Below are 13,596 nucleotides of genomic sequence, written 5' to 3' on the forward strand. Positions count from 1 at the left end.
GGAGGTGAGCCGCCAACAGTGGTGGATGTGGAAAGAGATATGGCAGGGTTTTGAGAGCGGACGATCTGGACGTGTGTCCGTCAGAAAAAGGAAATTTTTAAGACTGGATGTCATGAACTGATATATATACATATATTATGACTTTTGAACACTATTAAGGTAAATACATTGTTTATTCTCTATCAAAATCTTTCATTTGCTAACTATGCCTATCAGTAGTTAGTGCCTTCACTAGTTTGAATCTTTTATTTAGCTGGCAGTAGTGGCGCTCGCTGTATTGCAGTAGTTCGAGTAACGAAGATTTTTGTGAGGTAAGTGATTCATGAAAGGTAAAGGTTACTGTTAGTCAGGGCCATTCTTCTTTAGGGATTATTGAAAGTCAGACTGCGTTGTGCTAAAATATTGTGTCAGTTTAGTGACGATCAGAATAAGTAAAGAGAAAACTGTCAGAGTACGTTCAGTTCTGCTCAGCTGTTTGAAAATCAAATAACGTAAGAGGTTTATCAGCACAGTCATTTATAATTTTACTAAGGGGACGTTACAATAGGCTATGGCAGCGGACGGCCGACGCGAGTGCTTTTGCTGACAGCACATCGCCTGCAGCGCCTCTCCTGGGCTCGTGACCACAGCGATTAGATCCTAGACGACTTGAAAGCATTTGCCTGGTCAGATGAGTCGCGGTTACAGTTGGTAAAAGCTGGTGGTAGGGTACGGGTGGGTTTTTTATGGATGACAATGCGCCATGTCACAAGACCACAATTGTTAGCGATTGGTTTGAAGGACATTACGGATAATACGATCGGAAGATCTGACAGCCCAGATCGTCCGACATGAATCCCATCGAACATTTGCCGGCCGAAGTGGCCGTGCGGTTAAAGGCGCTGCAGTCTGGAACCGTAAGACCGCTACGGTCGCAGGTTCGAATCCTGCCTCGGGCATGGATGTTTGTGATGTCCTTAGGTTAGTTAGGTTTAACTAGTTCTAAGTTCTAGGGGACTAATGACCTCAGCAGTTGAGTCCCATAGTGCTCAGAGCCATTTGAACCATTTTGAACCATCGAACATTTAGGGGACATAATGGAGATGTCAGTTCGTGCACAGAATCCTGCACCGGCAACACTCTCGCAACTGTGGAAGGCTATAGACGCAGCAGGGCTCAATATTTCTGCAGGAGACTTGGAACGACTTGTTGAGCCCACGTCTCAGCGAGTCAATGCGCTGTGCCGGGAAGAAGGAGGTCGGAGACGATAGTATGAGGTGTCCCGAGGCTTCCGTCAGCTCAGTGTACAATTTTCGTACGACATCGTCAGTGTATAAAAAATTCACCTTTCGCTACTACTGTATTATTTCCGTTGTCGAGATCACTAAGTAAATGTACAACATACACTCCTGGCCATTAAAATTGCTACACCAAGAAGAAATGCAGATAATAAACGGCTATTCATTGGACAGATATATTGTACTAGAACTGACATGTGATTACATTTTCACGCAGTTTGGGTGCATAGATCCTGAGAAATCAGTACCCACAACAACCACCTCTGACCGTAAGAACGGCCTTGATACGCCTGGGCATTGAGTCAAACAGAGCTTGGATGGCGTGTACAGGTACAGTTGCCCATGCAGCTTCAACACAATACCACAGTTCATCAAGAGTAGTGACTGGCGTATTGGGACGAGCCAGTTGCTCCGGCACCATTCACCAGACGTTTTCAGTTGGTGAGAGATCTGGAGAATGTGTTGGCCAGGGCAGCAGTCGAACATTTTCTGTATCCAGAAAGGCCCGTACAGGACCTGCAACATGCGGTCGTGCATTATCCTGCTGAAATGTAGGTTTTCGTAGGGATCGAATGAAGGGTAGAGCCACGGGTCGTAACTCATCTGAAATGTAACGTCCACTGTTCAAAGTGCCGACAGTGCGAACAAGAGGTGACCGAGACGTGTAACCAATGGCACCCCATAGCATCACACCGGGTGATACGCCAGTATGGCGATGACGAATACACGCTTCCAATGTTCGTTCACCGCGATGTCGCCAAACACGGATGCGACCATCATGAGGCTGTAAACGGAACCTGGATTCAGACGAAAAAATTAAGTTTTGCCATTCGTGCACCCAGGTTCGTCGTTGAGTACACCATCGCAGGCACTCCGGTCTGTGATGCAGCGTCAAGAGTAACCGCAGCCATGATCTCCGAGCTGATAGTCCGTGCTGCTGCAAACGTCGCCGAACTGTTCGTGCAGATGGTTGTTGCCTTGCAAACGTCCCCATCTGTTGACTCAGGGATCGAGACGTGGCTGCACGATCCGTTACAGCCATGCGGATAAGATGCCTGCCATCTCAACTGCTAGTGGTACGAGGCCGTTGGGATCCAGCACGGCATTCCGTATTACCCTCCTGAACCCACAGATTCCATATTCTGCTAACAGTCATTGGATCTCGACCAACGCGAGCAGCAATGTCGCAATACGATAAACCGCAATCGCGATAGCCTACAATCCGACCTTTATCAAAGTCGGAAACGTGATGGTACACATTTCTCCTCTTTACACGAGCCATCACAACAACGTTTCACCAGGCAACGCCGGGCAACTGCTGTTTGTGTACGAGAAATCGGTTGGAAACTTTCCTCATGTCAGCACGTTGTAGGCGTCGCCAGCGGCGCCAACACTGTGTGAATGCTCTGGAAAGCTAATTATTTGCGTATCACAGCATCTTCTTCCTATCGGTTAAATTTCCCGTCTGTGGCACGTCACTTCGTGGTGTAGCAATTTTGATGGCCAGTAGTGTATTACCTATGTTCAGAACATTTTTTGAAGGAGTGGTTATTCTTTTTCGCAAAACACAATGACTGTTATGGCCAAACTAAACAATTGTTAGAAGAAACTCCCTAGCAAAACTGATTGCCAGACTGGGATCCTTTGTCTTTCATTAGGTGTTTTTCTACTGACTGAGTTACCCAGACAGCAGTATTACCGACCCTTACACTTCCACCAGTACCTCATCTCCTACTTTCCAAACTTCACAAAAGTTTCCTTGCGTATCTTGTGCGACTAGCACTCATAGAAGAAGAACGGCTGTAGAGAAATGCCTTAGTCACAGCCCAGGGGACTGCCCCAAGACAAATTTTCACTGCGCAGCGGAGTGTGCACTGATTTCAAACTCTCAGGCAGATTAAAAATGTGTGCCGATGCATGGAATGCGGAGCATTTACCATTCGCTGTTGATGGTTTTACCGACTGAACCACACAGGCGGGACTCAGGAACCGCCCTCGCAGCCTGACTTCTGTCAGTGCCCCATGTCCTACTTTTCAAACTTACTGCGTTAATGAAACTTCCTCGCAGATTAAAACTGTGTGCCGGACCGAGACTCAAACTCAGGACCTTTGCCTTTCGCGGGCAAGTGCTCTACCATCTGAGCTACCCAAGCACGACTCACGCCCCGTCCTCACAGCTTTACTTCTGCCCGTATCTCGTCTCCTACCTTCCAAACTTTACAGAAGCTCTCCTGCGAACGTTGCAGAAGTAGCAGTCGTGAAAGAAAGGATATAGCGAAGACATGGCTTAGCCACATCCTGGGGGATGTTTCCAGAATGAGATTTTCACTCTGCAGCGGAGTGTGCGCGCTGATATGAAACTTCCTGGTAGATTAAAACTGTGTGCCGGACCGAGACTCGAACTTCGGACCTTTGCCTTTCGCGGGCAAGTGCTATACCATCTACCCCAGCACGACTCGCATTACTGCGTTAATGTTGTCTCCAAGTAATAAAGAATTGCAGCTTGTTTGTGTTATTTTTTGTCCTCAGGGGAAAACACGTTAGAAAAATTGTTTGCACTGCAATCTCCAAGACTCCATTCCATTTTCATCAAAAGTCCCTCTACCGATTTAAAAAATCTTCACAGGAAAATATGACATTTAAAAAAATTATTTGTTTCGGTGTCCTGTGCACCCTCCCAAATTTTCACCCTGTATATGTGAATGTACCTTGCAGTCTCGTATGTTTCGTGAAGAGTACAGTTTTCTCTACATTGAGAGCAAGTTGTCACGTGTTAGCACTAGCTGACATTTTGCCGACATCTAGCTGGATATTAGTGCAATTTTTACCACACACAGTTTCCTCACAGACAAGTACATCAAATACCAAAAACCTGCAGGCGAAGTTAAAGCAATTTTCCAGAATGAGATTTTCACTCTGCAGTGGACTGTGCGCTGATATGAAACTTCCTGGGAGATTCCTGGGAGATTAAAACTGTGTGCCTTTCGCGGGCAAGCGCTCTACCAACTGAGCTACCCAAGCACGACTCACGCGGCGCCCTGACAGCTTTACTTCCGCCAGTACCTCGTCTCCTACTTTCCAAACCTCACAGAAGCTCTCCTGCGAACCATGCAGAACTAGCACTCCTGGAAGAAAGGATATTGCGGAGACATGGCTTAGCCACAGCCTGGGGGATGTTTCCAGAGCGAGATTTTCACTCCGCAGCGGAGTGTGCGCTGATATGAAACTTCCTTGCAGATTAAAACTGTGTGCCGGACTGAGACTCGAACTCGGGACCTTTACCTTTCGCGCGCAAGTGCTTTACCAACTGGCGGAATTAAATCTGTGAGGACCGGTCGTGAGCCGTGCTTGGGTAGCTCAGTTGGTCAGCTGTCTGGACCCTCGTACAGAAGATTGTGGCTTTCTACCTCCGAGTACCAACACATCACGTTTCTGCTACCATGATGATATATCCCGACACGACCTGCTTTCCATCTGCTAAGTGGCACGCCATTACATGGATCAGTGGCATGGCTGTCTAACTACCTCTTCCGGGACGACATCGTCGATCCGGTGGACTTTTGGACACGCCTCCAAGTACATCACCACACCCTTCGCCGACATCGACACTATCGGGTCACTTTCGCGAACTATTTACAGAGTGTTTTTACCAACCCGCCTCAAAGCTGGAACCTCAACGAACCGTGCCAGCCCAAGACTAGACGATCCCACGGTCCCCTTTAATGGTCAATGATAGAATGCATTTTGTTCTGATGGCGCGCCAAAGTGGAGCATGGCGCGGAAAGTATTCCTATTTTATTTCACTTCTCTTTTCTCCTCCTCTTCTAAGTTTGTTTTTCCTTACACATGTTTATCCTTTTCATGCATAGCTCTCTATCTGCAGCCTATTTGTTTTCTTTCTCCTGTGCTCCTCCAAAAAAATAACATAAAAAAATTGGGTTGCTGCTGATGGTGAGACTGTATACTCATTTATGTTAACAAAAAAAAGGCCGTTGCGGAAATATAGCTACCTTTTATGTTTTACGTTTTTCAAAGGATATGGTGTTATTTTATGAAGAACGTCGTCTTTTATTTTCATACACAAGAGGTTTTTATTTGTTTTCTCCTTACCTGCAACTTGTGCTCATGTTATAGGTGTTTTTTCTCTTTGGAAAAAAAATATGGTAGGGCACTTGCCACAAAAAAAAGAAATAAAAAAGCAAAAGACATAAAAATAGTAAAAACAAAATAAATTTAAAAAATGAAACAAATAAAGAAAGAAGTTGTTAGAGCACTTGCCCGCGAAAGGCATAGGTCCCGAGTTCGAGTCTTGGTCCAGCACACAGTTTTAATCTGCCAGGAAGTCTCATTAAAGCAATTTTGTTACAAAGCAGCTGTTACGCGCAAAGCCAGATAGAGCAGCACAGTCCTTTACTGGACTCGCTCCGTGTATGAGGTGACCAAACTGTACCTTTTTCCGACCCTCCTAGTCGCTTGTCCAGGTATCCTTGCAGCGCCTCCGGACACCGAAGCGCGATGCCATTTAACAAGTTTTTTTTCGGGTACGTGTATATTTCCCAAAAACAGAAGTCGCTTTTCGGTACGAGAAGAAAGGAACACAGGACGCGGGTGTGGACGAGGGCTTCTGGTAGCGGCCAGTAGGGGCGTCTTAGTAGGCGGTCTGTCGGCGTCGCACGGCTGCCGGGCCCCGCTACGCTGGACTCAGCTGCTGCCCGCGCACGTCAGTCGGCGGCAACTGCTGCGCCGCCGCCGCCGCCGCCGCCGCCGCCGCTAGCCGGCCGCGGCTAAGCCCCGCCGCCACCTTATCACTCCACTGTGTCAACACTTCGCGCCCACTCGGTACGCCAACACGGCCTGCCTTATTTTCCGCCAACTGCTGTCACCACAGTGCGAATAACCGATACGGCCGACGGTAGAACTTAACTGTCGCGTATCGAGATCTACAGGGGTTGGACAAAAATATGGAAACACCGCGAGAAATACCTGCTCGAACGCACACTGCCGGAAAAAAACCGCAACACCAAACAATAATTAATGTAGAGTAGTGATACTTCGGGAATAATTTTTGTCTAGGTAACATACACTGACTTAGCAAATGTAATGGGTTACTGGAGCACAGATGGCGCAGGTGTGTTGCATGCCCGCCATACGCCCCCTGTGCCAACTGCAGTTGTATACCAGACCTTCTGAGAAGGGACGTCGAACAGATGTGCAGAACTATAGACCTATATCTCTAACGTCGATCAGTTGCAGAATTTTGGAACACATATTATGTTCGAGTGTAATGACTTTTCTGGAAACTAGAAATCTACTCTGTAGGAATCAGCATGAGTTTCGAAAAAGACGATCGTGTGAAACCCAGCTCGCGCTATTCGTCCACGAGACACAGAGGGCCATAGACACGGGTTCCCAGGTAGTTGCCGTGTTTCTTGACTTCCGCAAGGCGTTCGATACAGTTCCCCACAGTCGTTTAATGAACAAAGTAAGAGCATATGGACTATCAGACCAATTGTGTGATTGGATTGAGATAACAGAACGCAGCATGTCATTCTCAATGGAGAGAAGTCTTCCGAAGTAAGAATGATTTCAGGTGTGCCGCAGGGGAGTGTCGTAGGACCGTTGCTATTTAAAATATACATAAATGGCCTTGTGGATAACATCGGAAGTTCACTGAGACTTTTTGCGGATGATACTGTGATATATCTAGAGGTTGTAACAATGGAAAATTGTACTGAAATGCAGGAAGATCTGCAGCGAATTGACGCATGGTGCAGGGAATGGCAATTGAATCTCAAGGTAGACAAGTGTAATGTGCTGCGAATACATAGAAAGAAAGATCCCTTATCATTTAGCTACAATATAGCAGGTCAGCAACTGGAAGCAGTTAATTCTATAAATTATCTGGGAGTACTCATTAGGAGTGATTTAAAATGGAATGATCATATAAAGTTGATCGTCGGTAAAGCAGATGCCAGACTGAGATTCATTGGAAGAATCCTAAGGAAATGCAATCCGAAAACAAAGGAAGTAGGTTACAGTACGCTTGTTCGACCACTGCTTGAATACTACCTACCGGTGTGGGATCCGTACCAGATAGGGTTGATAGAAGAGATACAGAAGATCCAACGGAGAGCAGCGCGCTTCGTTACAGGATCATTTAGTAATCGCGAAAGCGTTACGGAGATGATAGATAAACTCCAGTGGAAGACTCTGCAAGAGAGACGCTCAGTAGCTCGGTACGTGCTTTTGTTGAAGTTTCGAGAACATACCTTCACCGAGGAGTGAAGCAGTATATTGCTCCCTCCTACGTATATCTCGCGAAGAGACCATGAGGATAAAATCAGAGAGATTGGAGCCCACACAGAGGCATACCGACAATCCTTCTTTCCACGAACAATACGAGACTGGAATAGAAGGGAGAACCGATAGAGGTACTCAAGGAACCCTCTGCCACACACCGTCAGGTGGCTTGCGGAGTATGGATGTAGATGTAGATGTAGAGGTGACTGTGCATGTTAGCCCTGTATTTAGCCATATTTGTAATTTTTCCTTTAGGAATGGTCGGTTTCCTGAGCGATTAAAGTACTCAGTAGTAAAGCCGCTTTATAAAAAGGTAGAAAGGAATAATGTAGATAATTTTAGACCTGTTTCTATGCCATCAGTGTTTGCAAAAGTTATTGAAAAGGCTGTGTAAGTAAGGATAATTGATCATTTTATATCATACGATTTGCTATCAAATGTACAGTTCGGCTTTACAAGTCGTTTAACAACTGAAAATACTATATTCTCTTTTCTCTGTGAGGTACTGGATGGGCTAAATAAAAAGTATCGAACGCTTGGCGTATTTTTTGATTAAGCTAAGGCATTTCATTGTGTTGATGATAAAATATTGCTCCAGGAGTTGGACCATTACGGAATACGGGGAGTAGCTCACAACTGGTTCACCTCTTACTTTAGCAACAGGCAGCAAAAGGTCATTATTCACAATGTTGATAACGGCTGTGATGTGGGATCTGAGTGGGGTACTGTGAAGTGCGGGATGCCCCAGGGATCAGTGTTGGGGCCACTCCTGTTCCTTATTTATTTAAATGATATGCACTCCGTCTTCAGGCCACAAGTGGCCCATCGGGACCATCCGACCACCGTGTCATCCTCAGTGGAGGATGCGGATAGGAGGGGCGTGTGGTCAGCACACCACTCTCCCGGTCGTTACGATGGTTTTCTTTGACCGAACCCGCTACTATTCGGTCGAGTAGCTCCTCGATTGGCATCATGAGGTTGAGTGCACCCCGAAAAATGGCAACAGCACATGGCGGCCCGGACGGTCACCCATCCAAGTGCCGGCCACGCCCGACAGCGCTGAAATTCGGTGATCTGACGTGAACCGGTGTATCCACTGCGTCAAGGCAGTTGCCATATAAATGATATGACCACTAGTATTACGGGCAACTCTAAAATATTTGTTTGCTGATGACACTAGCTTGGTAGTAAAGGATGTCGTGTGCAACATTGGCTCGGTTTCAAATAGTGCAGTACATGACTTCAGTTCATGGCTTGTAGAAAATAAACTAACGTTAAGGCACAGTAAGTCTCAGTTTTTACAGTTTCTAACACACAATTCGACAAAACCTGACATTTTAATTTCACACAATGGGCATATGATTAGTGAAACTGAACAGTTCAAATTTCTAGGTGTTCAGATAGATAGTAAGCTATCGTGGAAAGCCCAAAAAAAATGGTTCAAATGGCTCTGAGCACTATGGGACCCAACTGCTGAGGTCATTAGTCCCCTAGAACTTAGAACTAGTTAAACCTAACTAACCTAAGGACATCACAAACATCCATGCCCGAGGCAGGATTCGAACCTGCGACCATAGCGGTCTTGCGGTTCCAGATTGCAGCGCCTTTAACCGCACGGCCACTTCGGCCGGCTGGAAAGCCCACGTTCAGGATCTTGTTCAAAGACATAATACTGCCACTTTTACTGTTCGAATGGTATCAGAAGTGAGTGATACTTCGGCACGAATATTAGTCTACTTTGCTTATTTTCACTCACTTAGGCCGTATGGTATTATATTTTGGGGTAACTCTTCCCATTCTAGATGGATATTTTTGGCTCAGAAACGGGCGGTTCGGGCAATAGGTGGTGTGAGTTCACGAACCTCTTGCCCACGTCTGTTCACGAGTCTGGGTATTTTCACATTGGCCTCTCAATACGTATATTGCTTATTGTCGTTTCTTGTTACCAATATTAGTTTATTCCCAAGAATAAGCAGCTTTCACTCGGTTAATACTCGGCAGAAATCAAACCTGCATTTGGACTGGACTTCCTTAACTCCTGTGCAAAAAGGTGTGCAGTATACTGCTGCATCCATTTTCAATAAGCTGCCACTCGAATTCAAAAATCTTAGCAGTAATCCACGCGCCTTCAAATCGAAACTGAAGAGTTTCCTCATGGGTCACTCCTTCTATTCTGTCGATGAGTTCCTTGAAAAATTAAGGTGATTCTTATTGTATTGCTGATAGCGTTTACTTAAACTTACGGGCTGACTTTTTTCAGGTTCATGAACATTTATTTTTATCTGTTATTATTTTTATGTTGTAATTTCATGTACTGACACGTTCCATGACCTTGGAGATTTGCTCTTCAATTTGGTCCTATGGAACTTGACGTGTAAATAAAAAAATTTGAATTTGTGTAACGTGCGACGTCGTAATGAGCTGATGGCGTTCGAGGGGGGTATGGTGGTCGATACCCGGCCAGATGGGAATTTAGATTTCGGCATTGGTGCAGGAATTCGGCTTCACACGCTCAACCGTGTCCAGAGCTGCCGTGAACGGTTGAATGAGGGTGTCACGGTCCACAACGGACGAACTACCGACATTCCACATACCCACGAGGAGCGTCATCGGCGACATTTGAGAAGTCATCATTGACGATGCGTCAGTAGTGACAGAAGGGCAACAGCACAACAACTCGCAGCTCAGTTCAACACAGGACATGCTAGACTCGTCTCCCAGTGGACAATCCGTAGGAACATGGTTTCCATGGGGTTTGGGAGCTGGCGCTACACACGGATGCCACTGTTAACGCGACGTCATTGGGCACAAAGGCTTGCATTTGTCGCCATCACCAAGGATGGACACTGGAGCATGGCCTAGCGTGATACGGTCGGACGGACCACGAATTCAACTGCACCATGCCGATGAGTGGACCAAACCGTATGAATCGATTGATCCTGCACGGTAAGAAGGTGTGGTCAAGGCAGTGCTGTCTCTGTTATGGTCTGGGGTGCATTTTCCTAGTATGGAATGGGTCCCCTGGTTGCTATGGAAGGGACTTGAATCGTCCACATTATGTTGATCTGCTCGGATATCATCTCCACCCATTTTTGGCCTTTCAATATCCTGAGGCATTTTCGAGGTTTCAAGATGATAACAGGTCGCCACATCGTCCCCACGTCGCCAGGGAGTGGGTTCCGCAATATGCTGGGGAGGTCCAGAGACTCAGGTGGCCATCCCGGAGCCCAGATTTCAACCGCATCGAGCATATCTGGGACGTCATGGAACGCAGGCTCTGTGCCATGGATTCTGCACCCACAAACAGAGCAGAATTAGCTGCCGCTCTGCAAACGATTTAGTGTCAGCTGCTTCCAGAGGAGTACCAGGGACTTGTAGAGTCACATCCACGGCGTCTCACTGCAGCCTGCAGGTTGATAGGAGGCCTCATGCGTTGTAGGTGCCTATCCCATGATATTCGCCAATCCAGTGTATTTAAGTGATCAACATTGCAATATCGCAGGTTAATGTAAGTGCGAGATAAACCATTCCAAATGTGAAATGCTGGGCCGGCCCGGGTGGCCGAACGGTTCTAGGCGCTACAGTCTTGAACCTCGCGACCGCTACGGTCGCAGGCTCGAATCCTGCCTCGGGCATGGATGTGTGTGATGTCCTTAGGTTAGTTAGGTTTAAGTAGTTCTAAGTTCTACATCTACAACTACATTTATACTCCGCAAGCCACCCAACGGTGTGTGGCGGAGGGCCACTGTGATTACCTCCCTTTCCTGTTCCAGTCGCGTATGGTTCGCGGGAAGAACGACTGCCGGAAAGCCTCCGTGCACGCTCGAATCTCTCTGATTTTACATTCGTGATCTCCTCGGGAGGTATAAGTAAGGGGAAGCAATATATTCAATACCTCATCCAGAAACGCACCCTCCCGAAACCTGGACAACAAGCTACACTGCGATGCAGAGCACCTCTCTTGCAGAGTCTGCCACTTGAGTTTGCTAAACATCTCCGTAACGCTATGACGCTTACCAAAGAACCCTGTGACGAAACGCGCCGCTCTTCTTTGGATCTTCTCTATCCCCTCCGTCAACCCGACCCGGTACGGATCTCACACTGATGAGCAATACTCAAGTATAGGTCGAACGAGTGTTTTGTAAGCCACCTCCTTTGTTGATGGACTACATTTTCTAAGGACTCTCCCAATGAATCTCAACCTGGTACCCGCCTTACCAACAATTAATTTTATATGATCATTCCACTTCAAATCGCTCCGCACGCACACTCCCAGATATTTTACAGAAGTAACTGCTACCAGTGTTTGTTCTAGGGCACTGATGACCTCAGATGTTAAGTCCCATAGTGCTCAGAGCCATTTGAACCAGTTTTTGAAATGCTGGTACAATAATAATCGGTGTAACCGCCAGAATTTCAATGCAAGCATGCAAACGCGCATGTATTGTGTTAAACAGGTGCCGCATGTCAATTCGTGGTATGGAGTTCCATGCCTGTTGCCTCGATCGGTCGACACATGGGTGGTTAATGCTGTTTGTGTGACGATGGAGTTGTCGTCCGATGATGTCCCATATGTACTCGATTGGAGACAGATTTGGTGATGGAGCAGCCAAGGCAACATGTTGACACTCTGCAGAGCATGTTGGGTTCAACAGCGGTATGAGGACGAGCGTTATCCAGTTGGAAAACAACCCATGGAATACTGCTCATGAGTGCCAGCACAACAGGTCGAATCACCAGATTGGCGAACAAATTTGCGGTCAGGGCGCGTGGGATAGCCACGAGAGGTATCCTGCTGATATACGAAATCGCAACCGAAACATAACTCCAGGTGTAGGTGAAGTGTGTCTAGCACCCAGGCAAGTTGGTTGCAGGTCCTCTATTGCAAATTCTTCAAATGGCTCTAAGCACTATGGGACTTAACGTCTGAGGTCATCAGTCCCCTAGACTTGAGACTGCTTAAACCTAACTAACCTAAGGACATCACACACATCCATGCCCGAGGCAGGATTCGAAGCTGCGACCGCAGCAGCCGCGTGGTTCCGGACTGAAGTGCCTAGAACCGCTCGGCCACAGTGGCCGGCTGGTCCTCTATTGGCCTCCTCCTAACGAAGAAACGGCCATCGCTTACACGGAAGCAGAACGCGCTTTCTTCAGAAAACACAACGTATCTCCCCCGTACCCTCCACTGAGCTCTCACATGACGCCACTGAAGTCGCAAATGGCGGTGGTTTGGGGTCAATTGAATGCACGCTACAGGGCGTCTGGCTCGGAGCTGTCCTTGAAGTAACCGATTTGTAACACTTTCTGGTATCACTGTGGTAACCAATTGATACTCAGATTGCTGCGATACGCCAAACACGGTGGTCTTCCCTCTCGATAGTGCCATATGGCTGTCCAGGGTACGGTCTTCTTGCGGCCGTACATTCTCTTGACCACCGCAGCCAGCAGTCATCCAGCTTCTCGCAGAAATTTGCTACACCAAGAAGAAATGCAGATGATAAACGGGTATTCATTGGACAAATATATTATACTAGAACTGACATGTGATTGCATTTTCACGCAATTTGGATGCATAGATCCTGAGAAATCAGTACCCAGAGCAACAACCTCTGGTCGTAATAACGACCTTGACACGCCTGGGCATTGAGTCAAACGGAGCTTAGATGGCGTGTACAGGTACAGCTGCCATTGCAGCTTCAACACGATACCACAGTTCATCAAGGGTAGTGACTGACGTATTGTGACGAGCCAGTTGCTCGGCCACCATTGACCAGACGTTTTCAATTGGTGAGAGATCTGGAGAATGTGCTGGCCAGGGCAGCAGTCGAACATTTTCTGTATCCAGAAAGGCCCGTACAGGACCTGCAACATGCGGTCGTGCATTATCCTGCTGAAATGTAGGGTTTCGCAGGGATCGAATGAAGGCTAGAGCCACGGATCGTAACACATCTGAAATGTAACGTCCACTGTTCAAAGTGCCGTCAATGCGAACAAGACGTGACCGACACCTGTAACC

General features: G+C 47.1%; 1 protein-coding gene across 1 annotated transcript in view; it reads right to left on the reverse strand.

Moving 5' to 3' along the window:
• LOC126416779 (fatty acid 2-hydroxylase) overlaps window positions 1-5,989 on the reverse strand; it is a 519,796-nt gene extending 513,807 nt beyond the window's left edge. Inside the window, exon 1 of the mRNA XM_050084637.1 lies at window positions 5,728-5,989. The gene's annotated coding sequence lies outside the window, so the exon portion shown is untranslated. The remainder of the gene's footprint in view (window positions 1-5,727) is intronic.
• Between the last annotated feature and the right edge of the window lie 7,607 nt (window positions 5,990-13,596).

The sequence above is a fragment of the Schistocerca serialis genome, chromosome 8 (genome assembly GCF_023864345.2).
Source record: "Schistocerca serialis cubense isolate TAMUIC-IGC-003099 chromosome 8, iqSchSeri2.2, whole genome shotgun sequence".
Taxonomy (NCBI): domain Eukaryota; kingdom Metazoa; phylum Arthropoda; class Insecta; order Orthoptera; family Acrididae; genus Schistocerca; species Schistocerca serialis.